This window comes from Eptatretus burgeri, chromosome 8 (genome assembly GCF_056783735.1).
Source record: "Eptatretus burgeri isolate ZD-2024b chromosome 8, Ebu_testis_v1, whole genome shotgun sequence".
NCBI lineage: Eukaryota > Metazoa > Chordata > Myxini > Myxiniformes > Myxinidae > Eptatretus > Eptatretus burgeri.
Window position 1 is genome coordinate 57,113,536 of NC_140968.1, and position 21,239 is coordinate 57,134,774.

At 45.8% G+C, this 21,239-nt stretch overlaps 1 protein-coding gene and 1 pseudogene across 3 annotated transcripts in view; one reads left to right on the forward strand and one right to left on the reverse strand.

The window, feature by feature from the left end:
* BMPER (BMP binding endothelial regulator) overlaps positions 1-21,239 on the forward strand; it is a 116,920-nt gene that overhangs the window by 11,594 nt on the left and 84,087 nt on the right. The gene's annotated exons all lie outside the window — the stretch shown is intronic.
* Positions 12,610-15,486, reverse strand: LOC147021808 (uncharacterized; annotated as a pseudogene).

Below are 21,239 nucleotides of genomic sequence, written 5' to 3' on the forward strand. Positions count from 1 at the left end.
TGCCGGCCGATTCACCACTGCCTTTTTTTTTCTCTCTCGCCTCGACACGCGAGCTCCTTCGACACACATCTGTCTTGGCGACTCCCTGACCAAAGGCTCCTCCCCTTCATGTCACTTCCTGTCCAGGCCTCTCCCCTCGCTCTAGGCCACTCCTCTCAGCCGACTGCGAGAGGCCTATTCCGGAATGAGGAAGGAATAATAGCGATCTCTCGTTTCACTCGTTTCACTCGTTTCACCACCATAGCACGAACACAAAAACAGTCTGTTACACCTCCCGACACACACATATCGTCCCTTATACCTCACCACCTATCAATACATGAATTTAATGGGGGAACTGAGCTAATTCTATATTCAGTATTCCCCTAAGGACCATTTCCGTAACAATATATATATATATATATATATATATATATATATATATATATATATATATATATATATATATATATATATATATATATATATATATATATATATATATATATATATATATATATATGAAGAAGAAGGCGCTTCAAACAAAAAGTAATTTGAGCAATAAGCAAGAGCAGACCCGGTCTCAGGCGACGTTTCACCCTCCTCACAGCAGGCTTCCTCAGTCCAATAAATCCCAAGACTCAGCACGTGTCCGGTTTTTATTTTCAATATGACCGCTCATTTCCGGTCACGTGCTAATGTTCGAGGTCAAATGGAGGAGGGCTTTTTAAATTAAATTTTACAAACCTCAAGCAAAATAAACGTCAAATTACATCATCGTTGGGCTCCTCTGCTCTTTTTTGTTTTCACTTACACATAACCTGGTGTTGTATCTGTGTGGGTGAGCACATGTGTGTGCACTTGTTTCTGGGGTTTTTTGTGTTTCTGGGGCACGAACATGGCTGGTTGTGTGTCTGGGTTGGACGTGATAAGGTGTTGGTTGTGTGAGTGTTGGGGTTCTCGTTGGGTGTTGTCCACACGTGGTTGTGGTGTTTGAGATGGAGTGTTGTTGTTTGTTGCTCACCTTATCCAGCCGTTTGCACTATCCAGTTTTCGCTATTTGCATCAGAGGTGTATATTGTGGATGTATGTCCACCGTCTCCCCAGTTCGACCACCCTCCCGGCTCTTCACGTGCCATCCTTCCAAAAATCAACCTATATTGTTTGTTGCAGTCAATGATGTGCTATAGCTGACTGTGTCACATTTCCAAGCCTGATTGTTCGACCATGTTCAGCCTTTGTTTTAAGTTTCTTCCAGTTTCTCCAATGTAGAATTGGTCTTAGCCTCTGCATGAAGAATGGTAAACAACTCCAGATTTATCACCAGTTGATATGGTGTCATTTCGTTTTGAAATGACATTACAGAAGGTGTGTAGAAACTTGTAGGCTACACCAATCCGTGCGCTGCATACTATACTACGAATAATTTTGGAAAGGCATGGGTTGTACGGCAGTACACACTGCCCAAATGTGTATGGCTTCTTCCGTTCTGTCCATTATGGTTCTTTCAAGGTAGGGAGTATCCCCTTTTCTACCCATTTTTGAGCAGGACTCCTCAAATTAATCTGATTTCTTTAATTGAATCGGCTTTGGATGATGACACAGTCCATGCCAGAGCTGATCAGGTCTGTTCTACACTGCGTTTGTGGGAGATTGGGTTCCATCCATCCATTGGGAGCATACTCTGTGCAGAGCATTGGTGCTGCCTTACCAGTCTCCTTGGCTCTTGGGTACAATCCTGGACGGGTCGCCACTCCGACACAAGATACCAGCAAGCCAGCGGACTCATTTTGCCGACTTTGGAAGGATGACAGGTAGAGTCAACCCCACCTGGTATTAATTCAACAACAGAGTGGGATTTGAACTCAGGATCCTTGGATCCCAAGCCCACCACTCCAGCCATTAAACCAACACCAGGCAGAGATTGGGTTTCAGGAGTTAAAATCCAATAACCTGGTGGTGGGTTGGTTTCCAATAAACTGAAGTCTTTAGGAACCATCAGGCTTATGTTGAATCTCCACATTCAACAAGGCCAGATTGCTTTCTTTTTCAATTTCAATTGTCAAGTTGATGCTGGGGAACACCACAGATGGAGGTTTGCAAAATAAAATTTAAAAAGCACTTATGAATTTGACCTTGAGCATCAGCACATGACCAGAAATGAGCAGTCATATCGGAATAAAAATCAGACACATGCACAGACACAGGGTCTACTGGCCTGAGGAAGCTTGCTGTGAAGCAAGTAAAATGTCTCCGGAGACCGGGTCTGCTCTTGTTTATTGCTTAAACTAGCAAAGTACCCGCCCTGCAGACTATCTTGTTCCAAGAATGCAACACATTCTTCTGAGGCATACCTTTATTTGGGTGGCATGGGCGTCGATTGCTTTGAAAAGTGGGGGGGGGGGGGACATTGCATGTCCAGACCACGAAGCCCACCTCGTGCCGGTGTGGACACAGCAAGTTTACCCTTGCAAATTCTGGATTTTATACGCTCGTTGACATGCTACCTTCTGATCACACAAATCCCTTAAAATTAATCTGACCATCTATCGACCATCTTTTAACAAATGTAAGCAGACGGAGCAAAATTAATTAAACATTAATCATACACATTTCAAAGTTTCAAGTGTCAAAGAAATATATATATATATATATATATATATATATATATATATATATATATATATATATATATATATATATATATATATATATATATATATATATAATTGTTTATCAAGCCTCCTTCTCACCTCCTTGAACTGATTCACTAAATATAACCTGAAAACTAGACTGACATACAAATTGATATTACACGAGTACGGTCAACTTACCTTAAAACTTGCCAAAAATATGAACCCTCTTGTCTGCCGATCGAGTTAAAAACTTTGTAGCAATGTCTTGGGGGTCAAGTGCAGTCAGATGATCTCAGTGAACATGACAGATCATGAGATGGTTGAGGCGTTGTTGGGTCATTGTTGAACGTAACCAAGTCTTCATACGTCTGAGTGTGCTGAAGGACCGTTCAGCTTCACATGAACTTGCTGGGGTAAACAATAGAAGCCCAAGCAAACGTTCTACCTGTGGAAACACTCAACGAACTTCCGGCACCACGTCTACAAATATTTTACGGTAATCCTCAACAGATGAACCACTGAACTGGTTACGAAAGAAGCCAAGTTCTTGCTCTCGGGAATCCGACAGTTCGGGATATTTGCGGACTATTTGTGCTTTGAATGACCCAGACAGGAGCATTTCACCCAAGTCCCTATACGCCATGAGGTCGGTTGATGTGAAGTACTCGTTCAATTTCTCGGATGCGCTGTCGATGACTTTGAAAAATTCAACTCTGTATACATCCTCTGCAGAATTGGCAGTGTATTCCTGTGTGCATCCACGAAGTCTCTTCGGAAGCTTGCGCTTACGAGGTAAGGTCACTGGATGGAGGTGGCACTGCTGGAGCTTCTTTTGTGCTGCTTCGAAAACCTCCTTAAACATCTGGTCGGTACGGAGAGATTGGAGATTCTGTGCAGTTACCTTTGCAGCAGTAAGCATACCAGAGACGGTAACTTGTGAACCCTGAAGTGCCTTATTGAGGTATTCAAGGGATTGGAGAACGGGAAATGATACAAACAGACCGAGAACACACTTTCCTGATGAAAGACAGCTTCGAATTCTGTTGGCTCGCGATGCCGTGTTCGTAACAAAGTAATCACTTGCTTGTTGAAGGGCATCCAGTACGGCTTCATAGTTATCCAATATCGATTTCACGGCAGGAGAAGGAGTTAACCAACGCGTCAGGCAAATTGGCCTCAGGCGTGGAGGGCAAGGAGTGTCAGCATCATCAGCGTGGATATTCAAGTACAGATGCTTGAATTTTCCAGAGGTGTTGTAGATGTTGCTGAGTACCTGGACGTAATCAAGGGCGTCTCTTATGAACGGTGCAGTTTGTAGGGCTTTGGATGTAATGAGTTGGGTGACATGAGTTCCACAGTGAACATAATTGGCCAGCGGTTGGAGTTTTTTTTAGCTGTGCTTGACAGCCCTTGTACTTTCCGGATATGTTGCTTTCCCCATCGGAAGTCTGCGCTCTAAGGGGTTCAATAGGGAGTTGACACCGAATTAGGACATCCTGAAGCATCTTACAAAGTGATACTCCTGTTGTTGACGATACTTGGTAGGGGCCGATGAGATCTTCTTGAACATCAAAGGAATCCATCACAAAACGAACACACACGGACTCCTGCTTATTACCCTGAATATCTTGCGTTCCATCAGTTATGAGTCCGAACTGAGTGGACATTTCATTCACGTTACTGCAGACATTTCTGAGGATGGCATGACTCATCAACTGTAGAATTTCGTTCTGAATTTCTCCACTTGTGAACGTCATCTTCCTTAACAGCCATGTCTTGAGATTTATATCATCCTTGGCCCGCAACTGTAAGAGCATTTTGAAATTCCCTTCAGAGGCATCCTTCCCACGAATTGCAAAACCTTGTCGGGCTAAATATAGTTGTGAGGTGATAATCTTCAGAAGTGCTGACCGTGCAAATCTTTGCTCTTCAACAGTTTGCTGCTCAGCTGCACATGGACACCAGGTTGACTTTTCCGACATTTCAGATTTTCAGAGGCAAACCTATGTGTGTTTGTTCATTCGTGTTGTCTGAATTTTTCTGTAGCCTTTTTCCAGTTCTGAAAGCCCTTTGAGACAAATGCGTCTTCTGCACAGCGGGCAAGTTCGGTAAGTTTTTCACGAGAAGCATCCGTACAGGTGTGACAGAGTACACCGCCGATGCTCTGATCAAAATGAAGCCACGGAAAATCTTTGAACCACTGTTGTTGAAACTTCAACTTTCGGTTTGGCAGTATTTGGACTGGGATACAACTGACATCATGAGGTTGAAAAGGCTGATCTGGGAAATTAGGCCGAGTACTCGCACATGCACCCTTTTCTGCTATATTCTCTTTTGAATCGTCCACCTCTTTCTGGGAACTTGATTGCTCCAGGAAAGTGGTCGGGGATGTGCTGCTTGATGCTGTCGCGAAAAACTTTGATATCCATATCCTCTATTAAACGAGAAGGGAATTGCATTTCAGTTGAATAAATTTTGACATGTGAATTATAAGGGTTATTTTTGCGTAACAGGGCATTTTTATTCGGTCTATCCTTTATCCTTATTCTGTCGGTCTATCCTTCATCTTTGTCTTCGTGCAAACGGAAAATTATTCGGATGATGGCGTAAGAGAAATTCCTTCCGGAACGTTATTTTTCCTCGTAAAAATTGAAAGCCGCGGCGAAGCAACTAAGCCGAAGCCATTTAAATCAGATTTTCGAGGTAATCTCATAACTACCCTATAGATACTGTATAATCCGAGAACAGAATTCAAAAATATTTTTCCGTTCGTTTGTCCAAACCGCTTCGGTGAATTTTGCATGTTTCACAGCTACCTTTTTAAATCTATAATTTAATTCTCATAAGTCCGACGACCGAAAGATACCTCTCGTTTTGTAGGTCTATACCTCCCATAAGTCCAAGTACCGATGAAAAAATTATTTACATTAACCGCCGCAAAAGCGAGTGAATCAGCGCATTTTATTTTATGTTTCCCAAGTATTCAAAGCTAATTTAGTCACCAAAATACCCACTTTCCTTTGGTTTTCACCCAGTTTTCAAGGTTGGGATTTCGGCCACTGACATCGACTGCGAAATACAAAAACAGAATTACAAAATATCTTTCCGTTGGTTCGTGTGAGCCGGTGGAGTGAAACCGCGTCATCCTGCACAAGCTCCACCATCTCAATCAACATACCAGACCGCGAAATCTTTTATTGGCTTATAACTCGACGGCGCAAAGTCACAAAAATTAAACACACACATCATCGTGCAGGTAATAATATCGGGAATCCGGCGATATAAGGTAGAAAGGTGAAATAAAATATTTTGGTCGCTAAAGGGGCCCCGAGCCGTTGTGGCCTAACACTATCCGAGGCGTGGCGCTCTGGGCCATGAAGCCGCGATTTCTTTAAACACTCATAAAATGACGATACAAAGTCCGAAAACGTGCCAACATACCTTAAAATGTCGAGGTCACGTTCACTGTTCGTGGATGAACAATCCAACGCTTGGCGAATTCTGCTTCACAATGATAGGAAGAGCCGACATCGAAGGATCAAAAATCGACGTCGCGATGTTCGCTTGGCCGGTGGGAGACCATGGCTTGGGAAGCACGGATTCCCAATGTTGAATTGTTAACCTGTCATCTTTAATAGAACTATAATAGACCAATAAAACTAACGGTTATTTTTCTTTCGTTGTTTTTGGCAAAAAGTGAAGATCCAGAGAGGCTCTGTATTGGGTAACCCCCCCTCCTTATTTACGTGAAATGGTTTGGTCCAACTCCCAAAGCCAAAGCAGACGCGAACGGCTTGCGAGTATGGAGACCATAACTTGGGAACCACTTGTCCGATTAATTCCAAACCGTGAAAAGGCACATCCTCGTGTCCCCAGCAATATACCTGGCAAGTTTCAAGTAGATCGGACCGGTGGTTATCGAGAAACAGCGGTCGCAGACAAACATGCCCACAGACAAACATGCACACAGAGATTGCTGGAATTATAGAGAGATTGAAAAATTTATTCTTGTATTTGGGAGCATCTTGGCCTGGTTGTACTAGAGCAGCTCGTTTTCTGTTACGTAACTTACGTTCAATGAAAAAAGTGGGGGGGGGGACAATCGATATGTTGTCCCCCCCCCTTGATAAAAAGTGGGGGGGGGAAATGTCCCCCACCAATCGACGCCCATATTGGGTGGTGTAGACGCAACTGACAGCTCTGTGTGAGCAAAAAACCCCCCCCTAAAACGCAGGGTTACAAACATGAAGCAAAACCATACCTACTGATTAATTATCTATCTATTATTCCAGCAATCTGTGTGTGTGTGTCCGTCCGTCTGTCTGTCTGTCTGTCTGTCTGTCCATTTGTCTGTCTGTCTGTCTGTCTGTCCATTTGTCTGTCTGTCTGTCTGTCCATTTATCTGTCTGTCTGTCTGTCTGTCCATTTGTCTGTCTGTCTGTCTGCGACCGCCGTTTCTCGACATCCGCCGGTCCGATCTCATTCAACCTTGCCAGGAATATTGCCGGGGACCCGAGGATGTGCCTTTTCGAGCTTTGATATCGATCGGACGAGCGGTTCCCAAGTTACGGCCATTTTATTGCTTTTTCAGTGTTGAAAAGGTGTATATATGGCAGCTGAAGGTGTCGTTCCACCCTTTCACCTTATCATGCCTTTTTCCCAAATGATTATTATTTTCTTTTTTTTGCACGATTGACGGTCCAATGCCATTGAAACTTGCCAGGAATATTGCCGGGGACTGCGGATGTGCCTTTTCGAGGTTTGATATCGCTCGGACGAGCGGTTCCCAAGTTACAGCCATTTTATTGCTTTTTCAGTGTTGAAAAGGTGTATATACGGAAGCTAAAAGTGTCCTTCCGCCTTATCATACCTTTTTCCCAAATTATTATTATTTTCTTTTTTTTGCACGATTAACGGTCCGATCTCATTGAAACTTGCGAGGAATATTGCCGGGGCCCGCGGATGTGCCTTTTCGAGGTTTGATGTCGATCAGCCGAGCGGTTCCCAAGTTGCGGCCATTTTATTGCTTTTTCAGTGTTGAAAAGGTATATATATGGCAGCTGAAGATGTCTTTCCACCTTTTCACCTTATCATGCCTTTTTCCCAAATTATTATTATTTTCTTTTTTTTGCACGATTGACGGTCCGATCTCATTGAAACTTGACATGAATATTGCCGGGGCCCGCGGATGTGCCTTTTCGAGGTTTGATATCGATCAGACGAGCGGTTTCCAAGTTACGGCCATTTAATTGCTTTTTCAGTGTTGAAAAGGTGTATGTGTGGTAGCTGAAGGTATCGTTCCACCTTCTCACCTTATCATGTCATTTTTTCCCAAATTATTATTATTATTTCCGTTTTTTTTGCACGATTGACGGTCCCATCTCATTGAAACTTGCGAGTAATATTGCCGGGGAGCCGCGCATGTGCCTTTTCGAGGTTTAATATCGATTTGAGGAGCGGTTCCCAAGTTACGGCCATTTTATTGCTTTTTCAGTGTTGAAAAGGTGTATATATGGCAGCTGAAGGTGTCTGAAATGAATGCGAGGGAAAAACCTTCAGGCTTTATTTTACTTGATTGAAGCCGCTTCTACAGACACATCAGCGAATACATGTGCAGCAAGGAATACATGTGCAGCAAGGAGTACATGTGCAGCAAGGTATACACGTGCAGTCGATCACCACAAAATAAATCAGCAATTAGCACGGAGTCCGGTATACTCTCAATTCTGACCATTCAACGAGCACCAAGTGAACCACCGCCGTAAATGACAATGCCCCAGGGACAATCCCACCGACCGCGCGGAATCTCGAGAGAAGGTGTCTGCAGCAGGTTTTCTCTCCCGGGCCGATAAACAATGTCGAAACGATAACAGGATAGATCTATCCGCCATCTCATTATTTTCTCGTTCTTAATTTTCCGGTTATTTTTCCCATCGCATGAAGGCAACGGATCGCTGGTCCGTGACGAGTGTGAAGTGGTTGCCCAGTAAATAATGTCTCCATTTACGTAGGGCTTTGACAATAGCATACGCTTCCTTCCCTATCGCCGAGTGTCTCTGCTCGCTTCCTGAGAGAGTTCTCGAGAAGAACGCGACGGGTCGTCCGGACTGATTGAGCGTCGCGGTGATCGCGTGATCGGAAGCGTCCGTTTCCACCACGTATGGCACCGTGCTGTCGATCGATAATACCACGGAATGACTGATATCATCTTTGAGGCTGTGGAAAGCTTTTACAACAGCGGCATCTGGCGGGAAGTTTTTGCAATGCACCAGGGGATGTATTTTTTCGGAGTATTGGGGAATCCATCTGGCATAGTCAGCGAACATTCCAACTACTCGACGCAATGTCTGCAGGTCATGAGGTGGGGGTAGCTAACGGAGTGGGCGCAATCATTAAGGATCGGACTTAATCGTGCCGTCGGCTATCATGTTGCTGAGAAGATCAATTGACTTTGCCGAGAATATGCGTTTGTCTTAGTTGAGAGGCAGATTATATTTTCTAGCAATGCGCAAGAATCTGTCCAGATTCATATCATGTTCCCCCCGATCCTTACCGCACACCGTGACATTGTCCACGTAAACAAAAGTGTCTTTGAAGTTTTCATCCGAGATGATGTCATCCATAACTCGTTGAAAGCAAGCTTCTCCATTAGTGACACCGAACGGAATCCTCCTAAATTGATAGAGGCGTCCACCTGCCTCGAATACGGTGTAAGGTTTGTCTTCCTCTCGAATGGGAATTTGATGATAAGTGCTTCGCAAATCGATGGTGCAGAATATTTTGTAGTTGGCCACGCGTTCGACCATCTCGTCTATGCGCGGCAAAGGGTAGGCATCGAGTTGGGTGAAGCGATTGACCGTTTGAGAGTAATCGACAACCATTCGTTTCTTGTGATTCTGGTTGGTGGTCACCAACACCTGCGCGCACCATGGCGAATCGCTCGGTTCTATAATACCTTCTTCCAGTAATCGCTTGGTCTCAGAAGTGTTGAAGTTCATATCGGCGGCGGTGTATCGTCGCGATTTGATCGCTATTGGTTTACAGTCCGGCATCAAGTTAGCAAACAGCAGGGGGGACGATACCTCTGCGGTGGTCAGAGTATTTAGAATTAGACGAGGTTTGCTTCCTCCAAAGGGTATTTCGACGCTCGTGTGCTGCTTGAGGACATTTTGACCCAGAATTACATCTGCGCATAAATCACGAAGCACCAGTACCCTTACATCCCGATGCGTGAAGCCTTTTACGTCCAACTCAACATTGCAGTACCCTCGTACGCGGGACTGTAGTGATGTGGAGGCCATGCATACCGTATTTTCTGTTGGGTGGATCTTCCATTTCCTGCCCTTCGCGAGTGAGCTGTTGACGAAACTTTCAGAGCTACCGGTATCAATCAGAGCCTCAGCCATATGCCCGTTAATTCGTACGTTGATGATGACTTTGGATAGATTCCCTGGTGAAGCTGCTGTTATTTTCTTTTGTTAGTAGAGAGCCGCAGAAGTGGGTTTATTTCTTCTAAGAGTAGATTTGCATACCCTGGCATAATGCCCTTTCTTATCACAGTTCATGCATGTGGCATACCTGGCAGGGCATTTGTTACGGGGTGTCTTTTATACCCAGAAAAGAAACATTTACCAACCAAAGTAGTTGCTGAGAAGTTTGACGAGGTTTGGGTGTCCGATTCCTCGGGTTTATCTCCATCCTCGGTGTCGGAGGTGTCCCGGGGGGTTCTTTGAGTTTCCGCCGTAGCAGCGTTCATTAGCAACTCCGGTGTCCCATATGACTCAGATTGCTGCTGCGCCGTATCCATAGTGCGGGCATGGTCAGCTACCATTTCAAAAGTGGGTTGTGCTTTTTCTAGTAAGCGTTGCCGAATGGGGGCTGACCGGAGCCCCTGGATGAACGTCTCTCGGGTCGCTTCATCTCGATGTTCCTCGGCGGTTACAGCCCGGAAACTTCAGTCTTTGCCCAACTGCCTCAGAGCTTGCAGGAACTGATCGATTGTCTCCCCAGCTGCTTGCCTGCGTGTGTTGAGAAGATGTCGTATGTATACCTCGTTCTTGCGCTTCACGTAGAGCGCCCGCAGCACGTCGATCGCTCCGTCATAGGTGTCACACTCCGAGAAGAGCCTGAATACGCTGGGCGTGACATGGTTTACAAGTGCGGCCAGTTTGTCGGCTCCCTCTTCAATGATGGTCAGATAGTGTGAGAAGGAACGGAACCAATGGGACCACTTCATTTCCGAGTCAGTAGCGTTGGGGTCCGCATCGAACCTCTCCGGCTTGTAGATCTTGTCCATTGTCAGTTGAGGCAGCCGATGGAATCAAATGAAAAATTGAAGTGAGTGCGAGGAAAAAACCTTCGGAGTAAAAGGCTTTATTTCACTTGATTGAAGCCGATTCTACAGACACATAAAGGAATACATGTGCAGCGAGAAATACATGTGCAGTCGATCACCGCAAAATAAATCAGCAATTAGCCAGCATAAGCACGGAGTCCGGTATACTCTCAATTCTCACCATTCAACGAGCACCAGATGAATCTCCGCCGTAAATGACAATGACCCAGGGACAATCCCACCGACCATACGGCATCTCGGTTTTATCTGTCTGCGCGACGCCTGATCGCGCGTCACATCCTTCAATTCATCACACTTATCATGCCATTTTTCCCGAAGATATCTCAGAATAATGATAACAGCATATTAATCTATGTATGATTCCAGCAATCTCTGTGTGTGTCTCTCGGTTTTTCTGTCTGTGACCGCCATTTCTCGACGACCGCCGGTCCGATCTCATTGAAACTTGCCAAGAATATTGCCAGGGCCCGCAGATGTGCCTTTTGGAGGTTTGATATCGATCAGACGAGCGGTTCCCAAGTTACGGCCATTTTATTGCTTTTTCAGTGTTGAAAAGGTGTATATATGGCAGCTGAAGGTGTCCTTCCACCTTCTCACCTTATCATGCCATTTTTTCCCAAATTATTAATAACCAGATGACCACTGGTCCGATCTCATTGAAACTTGCCAGAAATATTGCCGGGGTCCCGCGGATGTGCCTTTTCGAGGTTTGATATCGATCGGACGAGCGGTTCCCAAGTTACGGACATTTTCTTGCCTTTTCAGTGTTGAAAAGGTGTATATATGGCAGCTGAAGGTGTCCTTCCACCTTATCATGCCTTTTTCCCCAAATTATTATTACTATTTTTTTTTTGCACGATTGACGGTCCGATCTCATTGAAACTTGCCAGAAATATTGCCGGGGACCCGCGGATGCGCCTTTTCGAGGTTTGATATCGATCGGACGAGCGGTTCCCAAGTTCCGGCCTTTTTATTGCTTTTTTGGTGTTGAAAAGGTGTATATATGGCAGCTGAAGGTGTCGTTCCACCTTTTCACCTAATCATGCCTTCTTCCCAAATTATTATTATTATTATTTTTTGTACGATTGACGGTCCGATCTCATTGAAACTTGACAGGAATATTGCCGGGGACCCGCGGATGTGCCTTTTCGAGGTTTGATATCGATCAGACGAGCGGTTCCCACGTTCCAGCCATTTCATTGCTTTTTCAGTGTTGAAAAGGTGTATATCTGGCAGCTGAAGGTGTCGTTCCACCTTTTCACCTTATTGAAGTGAATGCGACTGAAAAACCTTCGGAGTATAAGGCTTTATTTCACTTGATTGAAGCCGATTCCACAGACACATAAATGAATACATGTGCAGCGAGGAATACATGTGCAGTCGTTCACCGCAAAATAAATCAGCAATGAGCCAGCATCAGCACGGAGTCTGGTATACTCTCAATTCTCATCATTCAATGAGCACCAAGTGAACCACCGCCATAAATGACAATGCCCCAGGGACAATCCCACCGACCGCGCAGCATCTCGGTTTTATCTGTCTGCGCGACACGTGATCGTGCGTCACATCCTTCAATTCATCACATTCTCCCCATCTTTAAAATGTAACTCGAGGCTCAACGAACGCACCACGATTACTTCAACGCTCTAGGAGTATACATTTCAAGCAGTGCAAACTATTTAAACTACAGAAGCATACATTTCAAGCAGTGAGGGTTATTTTGAGTTATATGAGCATGGTAAGTTGCCATCGAGGGATGCCGATCATCCCCTTTCCAGATCGAGTCAGCAAGGGGATTTTATCCGTCGACCTCTCCGGGAGTAAATGGTGGTTTCACTTGAGGGAGGCTTCCAATCCTCTTGGGGAGCCTCGACTCGTGCCGGGGATGACTCCTCCATCGCTCTCGGGTGGAATGCGGTCGCTCCGCCGCCACCATTCTCGGGTGGAGTTCCTGGGGGGGAAACACCTGGGGAGGGGATGTCAGAGGGAGGAGTACCAGATGGAGGAGTATTTGCAGGAGGAGTACCTGCGGAAGCCAGATGGCGAACCGACACAGTGGTCTCCCTGCCATCAGGAAGTCTAACATGAGCATACTCAGGATGGGCATCGATGAGTTCGACCTTCTCCACCATTGGTTCATACTTGCTTTGTCGTTCCGGGCGCTTCATCAACACTGTTCCGGGATTGGTTTGCCAGTTGGGCACCGATTGGCCATCAGTATAACGTCGTTGGTGAGTAAACATTCGTTCGTGCGGAGTTGCATTGATGGACATACACAGCAAAGAGGGTATGGAATTCAGGGCGTCGAGAAGGGTAACCTCCCACCGCTCGGGCCCCAATTCTCTCGATTTCAGCACCAGAGTTACAGCTTTCCAAATGACTCCATTATACCATTCCACCTGCCCATTACCCTGTGGGTTGTAAGCCGTCGTTCGATTAGTTGCTATGCCGTGTTCATAGAGGAACTGTTTGAGCTCGGCCGACATGAAACACGGCCCTCTGTCTGAATGTATGTACGATGGTTTCCCAAACATGGGAAAGAGGTCAGAGAGACATTTCACGACATTGCCCGATGTCATATCCGAGCACCGGAATGCGAATGGGAACCTTGAGTATTCATCAACAATCGTGATTATGTATCTGTTGTCTGTCTCAGTCGGCAGGGGCCCTTTGAAGTCGATATTTAGTCTCTCAAAGGGTGAAGTGGCCTTGATCAACCTGCCATAAGCGGCGGCATAGAATCTGGGTTTTAGTTCAGCACAAACAGGGCAAGAAGCACTCACTTGTTTAATATTCTCGATAGAATAGGGAAGGTTTTGTCTGCGCACGAAATGTGCCATTCTGGTTACCCCTGGGTGGCACAGAGACACATGAAGGTCTTGCAAAGCCCGACTGATTGTCGCCGAACAGTAGACCCGAGAGAAGGTGTCTGCAGCAGGGTTTTCTCTCCTGGGCCGATAAACAATGTCGAAACGATAACAGGATAGATCTATCCGCCATCTCGTTACTTTCTCGTTCTTCATTTTCCGGTTATTTTTCCCATCGCATGAACGCAACGGATCGCTGGTCCGTGACGAGTGTGAAGTGGTTGCCCAGTAAATAATGTCTCCATTTACGTAGGGCTTTGACAATAGCGTACGCTTCCTTCCCTATCGCCGAGTGTCTCTGCTCGCTTCCTGAGAGAGTTCTCGAGAAGAACGCGACGGGTCGTCCGGACTGATTGAGCGTCGCGGTGATCGCGTGATCGGAAGCGTCCGTTTCCACCACGTATGGCACCGTGCTGTCGATCGATAATACCACGGAATGACTGATATCATCTTTGAGGCTGTGGAAAGCTTTTACAACAGCGGCATCTGGCGGGAAGTTTTTGCAATGCACCAGGGGATGTATTTTTTCGGAGTATTGGGGAATCCATCTGGCGTAGTCAGCGAACATTCCAACCACTTGACGCAATGTCTGCAGGTCATGAGGCGGGGGTAGCTAAAGGAGTGGCCGCAATCATTAAGGATCGGACTTAATTGTGCCGTCGGCTATCGTGTTGCTGAGAAGATCAATTGACTTTGCTGAGAATATGCATTTGTCTTAGTTGAGAGGCAGATTATATTTTCTAGCAATGCGCAAGAATCTGTCCAGATTCATATCATGTTCCCCCCGATCCTTACCGCACACCGTGACATTGTCCACGTAAACAAAAGTGTCTTTGAAGTTTTCATCCGAGATGATGTCGTCCATAACTCGTTGGAAGCAAGCTTCTCCATTAGTGACACCGAACGGAATCCTCCTAAATTGATAGAGGCATCCACCTGCCTGGAACGCAGTGTAAGGTTTGTCTTCCTCTCGAATGGGAATTTGATGATAAGCGCTTCGCAAATCGATGGTGCAGAATATTTTGTAGTTGGCCACGCGTTCGACCATCTCGTCTATGAGCGGCAAAGGGTAGGCATTGAGATGGGTGAAGTGATTGACCGTTTGAGAGTAATCGACAACCATTTGTTCCTTGTGGTTCTGGTTGGTGGTCACCAACACCTGCGCGCACCATGGCGAATCGCTCGGTTCTATAATACCTTCTTCCAGTAATCGCTTGGTCTCAGAAGTGATGAAGTTCATATCGGCGGCGGTGTATCGTCGCGATTTGATCGCTATTGGTTTACAGTCCGGCGTCAAGTTAGCAAACGGCAGGGGGGACGATACCTCTGCGGTGGTCAGAGCATTTAGAATTAGACGAGGTTTGCTTCTTCCAAAGGGTATTTCGACGCTCGTGTGCTACTTGAGGACATTATGACCCAGAATTACATCTGCGCATAAATCACGAAGCACCAGTACCCTTACATCCCGATGCATGTAGCCTTTTACGTCCAACTCAACATTGCAGTACCCTCGTACACGGGACTGTAGTGATGTGGAAGCCATGCATACCGTATTTTCTGTCGGGTGGATCTTCCATTTCCTGCCCTTCGCGAGTGAGCTGTTGACGAAACTTTCAGAGGTACCGGTAACAATCAGAGCCTCAGCCATATGCCCGTTAATTCGTACGTTGATGATGACTTTGGATAGATTCCCCGGTGAAGTTGCTCTTATTTTCTTTTGTTAGTAGAGAGCCGCAGAAGTGGGTTTATTTCTTCTAAGAGTAGATTTGCATACCCTGGCATAATGCCCTTTCTTATCACAGTTCATGCATGTGGCATCCCTGGTGGGGCATTTGTTACGGGGGTGTCTTTTATACCCACAAAAGAAACATTTACCAACCGAAGTAGTTGCTGAGGAGTTTGACGAGGTCTGGGTGTCCGATTCCTCGGGTTTATCTCCATCCTCGGTGTCGGAGGTTTCCCGGGGGGTTCTTTGAGTTTCCGCCGTAGCAGCGTTCATTAGCAACTCCGGTGTCCCATATGACTCAGATTGCTGCTGAGCCGTATCCATAGCACGGGCATGGTCAGCTACCATTTCAAGAGTGGGTTGTGCTTTTTCAAGTAAGCGTTGCCGAATGGGGGCTGACCGGAGCCCCTGGATGAACGTCTCTCGGGTCGCTTCATCTCGATGTTCCTCGGCGGTTACAGCCCGGAAACTTCAGTCTTTGCCCAACTGCCTCAGAGCTTGCAGGAACTGATCGATTGTCTCCCCAGCTGCTTGCCTGCGTGTGTTGAGAAGATGTCGTATGTATACCTCGTTCTTGCGCTTCACGTAGAGCGCCCGCAGCACGTCGATCGCTCCGTCATAGGTGTCACACTCCGAGAAGAGCCTGAATACGCTGGGCGTGACATGGTTTAAAAGTGCGGCCAGTTTGTCGGCTCCCTCTTCAATGATGGTCAGATAGTGTGAGAAGGAACGGAACCAATGGGACCACTTCATTTCCGAGTCAGTAGCGTTGGGGTCCGCATCGAACCTCTCCAGCTTGTAGATCTTGTCCATTGTCAGTTGAGGCAGCCGATGGAATCAAGTGAAATAAATTGATGTGAGTGCGAGGAAAAAACCTTCGGAGTATAAGGCTTTATTTCACTTGATTGAAGCCGATTCTACAGACACATAAATGAATACATGTGCAGCGAGAAATACATGTGCAGTCGATCACCGCAAAATAAATCAGCAATTAACCAGCATAAGCACGGAGTCCGGTATACTCTCAATTCCCACCATTCAACGAGCACCAAGTGAACCACCGCCGTAAATGACAATCCCACCGACCGCGTGGCATCTCGGTTTTATGTCTGCGCGACACGTGATCGCGCGTCACATCCTTCAATTCATCACACTTATCATGCCATTTTTCCTGAAGATATCTCAGAATAATGATAACAGCATATTAATCTATATATGATTCCAGCAATCTCTGTGTGTGTCTGTCGGTTTGTCTGTCTGTGACCGCCGTTTCTCGACGACCGCCGGTCCGATCTCATTGAAACTTGCCAGGAATATTGCCAGGGCCCGCGGATGTTCCGTTTCGAGGTTTGATATCGATCAGACGAGCGGTTCCCAAGTTCCGGCCATTTTATTGCTTTTTCAATGTTGAAAAGGTGTATATATGGCAGCTGAAGGTGTCCTTCCACCTTCTCACCTTATCATGCCTTTTTCCCAAATTACTATTATTTTCTTTTTTTTGCACGATTGACGGTCCGATCGCATTGAAACTTGCCAGAAATATTGCCGGGGACCCGCGGATGTGCCTTTTCGAGGTTTGATATCGATCGGACGAGCAGTTCCCAAGTTCCGGACATTTTCTTGCTTTTTCAGTGTTGAAAAGGTGTATATATGGCAGCTGAAGGTGTCCTTCCACCTTCTCATGCCTTTTTTCCCAAATTATTATTATTATTTTTTTGCACGATTGACGGTACGATCGCATTGAAACTAGCCAGAAATATTGCCGGGGACCCGCGGATGTGCCTTTTCGAGGTTTGATATCGATCGGACGAGCGGTTCCCAAGTTCCGGCCATTTTATTGCTTTTTTGGTGTTGAAAAGGTGTATATATGGCAGCTGAAGGTGTCCTTCCGCCTTCTCACCTTATCATGCCATTTTTTCCCAAATTATTAATAACCAGATGACCACTGGTCCGATCTCATTGAAACTTGCCAGGAATTTTGCGGGGGACCCGCGGATGTGCCTTTTCGAGGTTTGATATCGATCGGACGAGCGGTTCCCAAGTTCCGGCCATTTTCTTGCTTTTTCAGTGTTGAAAAGGTGTATATATGGCAGCTGATGATGTCCTTCCACCTTATCACCTTATCATGCCTTTTTTCCCAAATTATTATTATTTTCTTTTTTTTTTTGCACGATTGACGGTCCGATCTCATTGAAACTTGCCAGGAATATTGCCGGGGACCCGTGGATGTGCCTTTTCGAGGTTTGATCTCGATCGGACAAGGGGTTCCCAAGTTACGGCCATTTTATTGCTTTTTCACTGTTGAAAAGGTGTATATCTGGCAGCTGAAGATGTCGTTCAACCTTTTCACCTTATCATGCCATTTTTCCCGAAGATATCTCAGAATAATGATAACAGCATATTAATCTATGTATGATTCCAGCAATCTCTGTGTGTGTGTCTGTCTGTTTGTCTCTCTGCGACCGCCGTTTCTCGACGACCGCCGGTCCGATCTCATTGAAACTTGCCAGGAATATTGCTGGGCCCCGCGGATGTGCCTTTTCGAGGTTTGATATCGATCAGACGAGCGGTTCCCAAGTTACGGCCATTTTATTGCTTTTTCAGTGTTGAAAAGGTGTATATATGGCAGCTGAAGGTGTCGTTCAACCTTCTCACCTTATCATGCCATTTTTTCCAAAATTATTAATAACCAGATGACCACCGGTCCGATCAGATTGAAACTTGCCAGGAATATTGCTGGGCCCCGCGGATGTGCCTTTTCGAGGTTTGATATCGAACGGACGAGCGGTTCCCAAGTTCCGGCCATTTTCTTGCTTTTTCAGTGTTGAAAAGGTGTATATATGGCAGCTGATGATGTCCTTCCACCTTCTCACCTTATCATGCCATTTTTTCCCAAATTATTAATAACCAGATGACCACTGGTCCGATCTCATTGAAACTTGCCAGGAATATTGCGGGGGACCCGCGGATGTGCCTTTTCGAGGTTTGATATCGATCGGACGAGCGGTTCCCAAGTTCCGGCCATTTATCTGTCAACCAGTGACAGGACACGGTGCTCTGACGTCACGAATGACGTCACAATTAATGTTTGTTTCATTATTATTATTATTATTTTTTGCACAATTGACGTCACAATTCTTCTTCGTTTGGTATGACATCACAATCGACACTGGGGACCTGATTTTGTTCCTTTTCGAAGTTTGATATATTTCTTCCTCATCCATTTCAGCTGTTTCCCAAGGTTTGAAAGCTGTTTTTTTCCCCAAAGTTTGAATTAATTGTTCAAATTATTAATTAATCCCAAGGTTTGAATTTTCCCAAGGGAAACAGCTGTTTCCCAAGGGTTTGAAAGCTGCTTTTCCCAAGGTTGGAATTAATTGTTGTGCTTGGCAGACATTTGTGAATACATTTACAGAGAGGGGGGCAAGAGAGGGGAGAGATCGGGTTGCAAGAGAGGGGGCGAGGAAGGAAGGGGGACAGAGGAGGGGGGAGAGAGGCGAGGAGAGTGGGGGGGGCGAGAGAGAGGGGGCATCACAATTCTTCTTCGTTTGATATGACGTCACAATTGATGCTGGGGACCTGATACTGCAGGCACGAAGCTGCACATACTGGCACTCACCTACGGGCCCGCCCCTACGGGCCTGCACTAGGAATTCAAAACACCTCACTGTACTGGAAAATGTGGGGACACGAATACTGTACTGTAAATGGTGAGAATTGAAAACCTTCCCCCACCTGGTGGCGGCACGACACGGAAAAAAAACTTTACATCGAGAATGCGTTCCTCTCCACCCGCCCCCCAAATCCACCGGCAAAGATCAAAACACCCCAATACATTAATTGCTGATCCTCTGCAGAAAATCTGGATGTAATTGGCCGTTAACTCAAGGAGGAGTAGCGCGACAAACAAACAAACCCACAAACAAATAAACACACAAACACCAGTCCGTGAATGAGAGTAATGGTTGGAAGCACCTTCTTCTTCTTTAAAAATGTATCAACCCAATGGCCCCAATCTTATAGCATATACGAGTATGTATATATATATATATATATATATATATATATATATATATATATATATATATATATATATATATATATATATATATATATATATTTCTTTGTTCTATCCTTGCTTCACCCCCTCCGAATACAGTGCAGCATCCTGCCACACCTCTCTCTTTCTGTCTCCGAATGTATCCATATGGTAGTTAAGCCCAGATGATGGTTATTTCCGCATGTATCCAGACAGTGGTAATCTCCAAACATATCCGGATGGTGGTTATGTTCAGACGGTTGTTATCTCCATACATGTCTGGACAGTGGTTATTTCCAGATTGACCTGCCCCTCACACTGTCTTCCCTTGCTCTCCCCTCACACTGCCTCACCCTCCCCTCCCCTTACACTTCTTTCCCCCCCTTCACACTGCCTTCCCTTCCCACACCTGCATTATTCCCCCGCTCCTTACTCCACCACCCCTCCTTGCTCCTCACCCCTCCTCACTCCTCCCCGCTTCCAAGCTCCCCCACCCCTCCTTGACCTTATTACCTCCTTACTCCTCCACCTCTCTCTCCCCTCCTCTCACCCCTCCTCTTATCTCCCCCCCTTAATTTACCTATCATCCAGATGGTAGTTATTGCTGGACATGTCCAGACAGACCCTCCCCCCACACTGCTTTAACTTGCCCTCCACAGTCCACACGCTGCTTTCCCTTGATGTATGTGGATGATGGTTATGTCCAGTCGGTGATTATATTTGGATGTGTCCGGACGGTGGTTATGTCCGGATGAACCCTCCCCTCATGCTGCCTTCCGTTGCCCCTCCCCCCTCACTGCCCTTCCCTCCTCGCTCCCCTTCCCTCCTCACTCTCCCCTCCCTCTTCTCCTTTCCCTCACCCTATCCTCTTTTCTCTCTCCCTCGCCTCCTTACTTCTCCCCCCTTTAATATATCCATCAGCCAGGTTATGGGTTGTATTTGCTAGTATAAAATATATGTGTGTTTCCTTTTTGCCCAAAAAACGTGTGATACTTTTTGGTGAAGTGATCAGGAAATCAATGTATAATCGTGTACTTCATGGAGACTTCGAGTTGGAAAACTTTGCAGGGGTTTCAAATGGTATGTCCTTTCTCCAACCACTGGGATATGTTCAACTCATTCTTCGCTTTCTGTCTTCGTAGTCTCTCAAATGCAATCACATCAACAAGGGTGTCACTACACATGGACGCAGGAGTTGTTGTTCTCAGGTGACTTCAAAATTCATCCATAAACTCTGAGCCTGAAGGAAACTTGGAAGTTTGGATTATTTAAATACACAAATCAAGTCTCATGGAGGAACTAAGTGATAGAGGGTGGTAGGTTGAGAGTGAGGGAGAGGGGAACAGGCAGGAAATATTGAAAGTGGTTGTAAGAGAAACCATAAGGTGGCAACGGGCACCAAATTTGAAAGTACACAAGGAGCCAGTTCTAAAGATGAGAGAAATGGAAGATTTTCTGCAAAAGGGGGAGAAGAAGTTGGATGAAGGAGGAAGTGATGTCACATTCCCTCCATGGTATTGTGACGGAGGTTTTCACCTGAAGTCACTCCATCACTTGGCGAAACCTGAGCTCGCCATTTTTGCCAGTTGGCACTTGCTGACATGGATCAATGTAGTACCATGCCTAATAGTGGTTG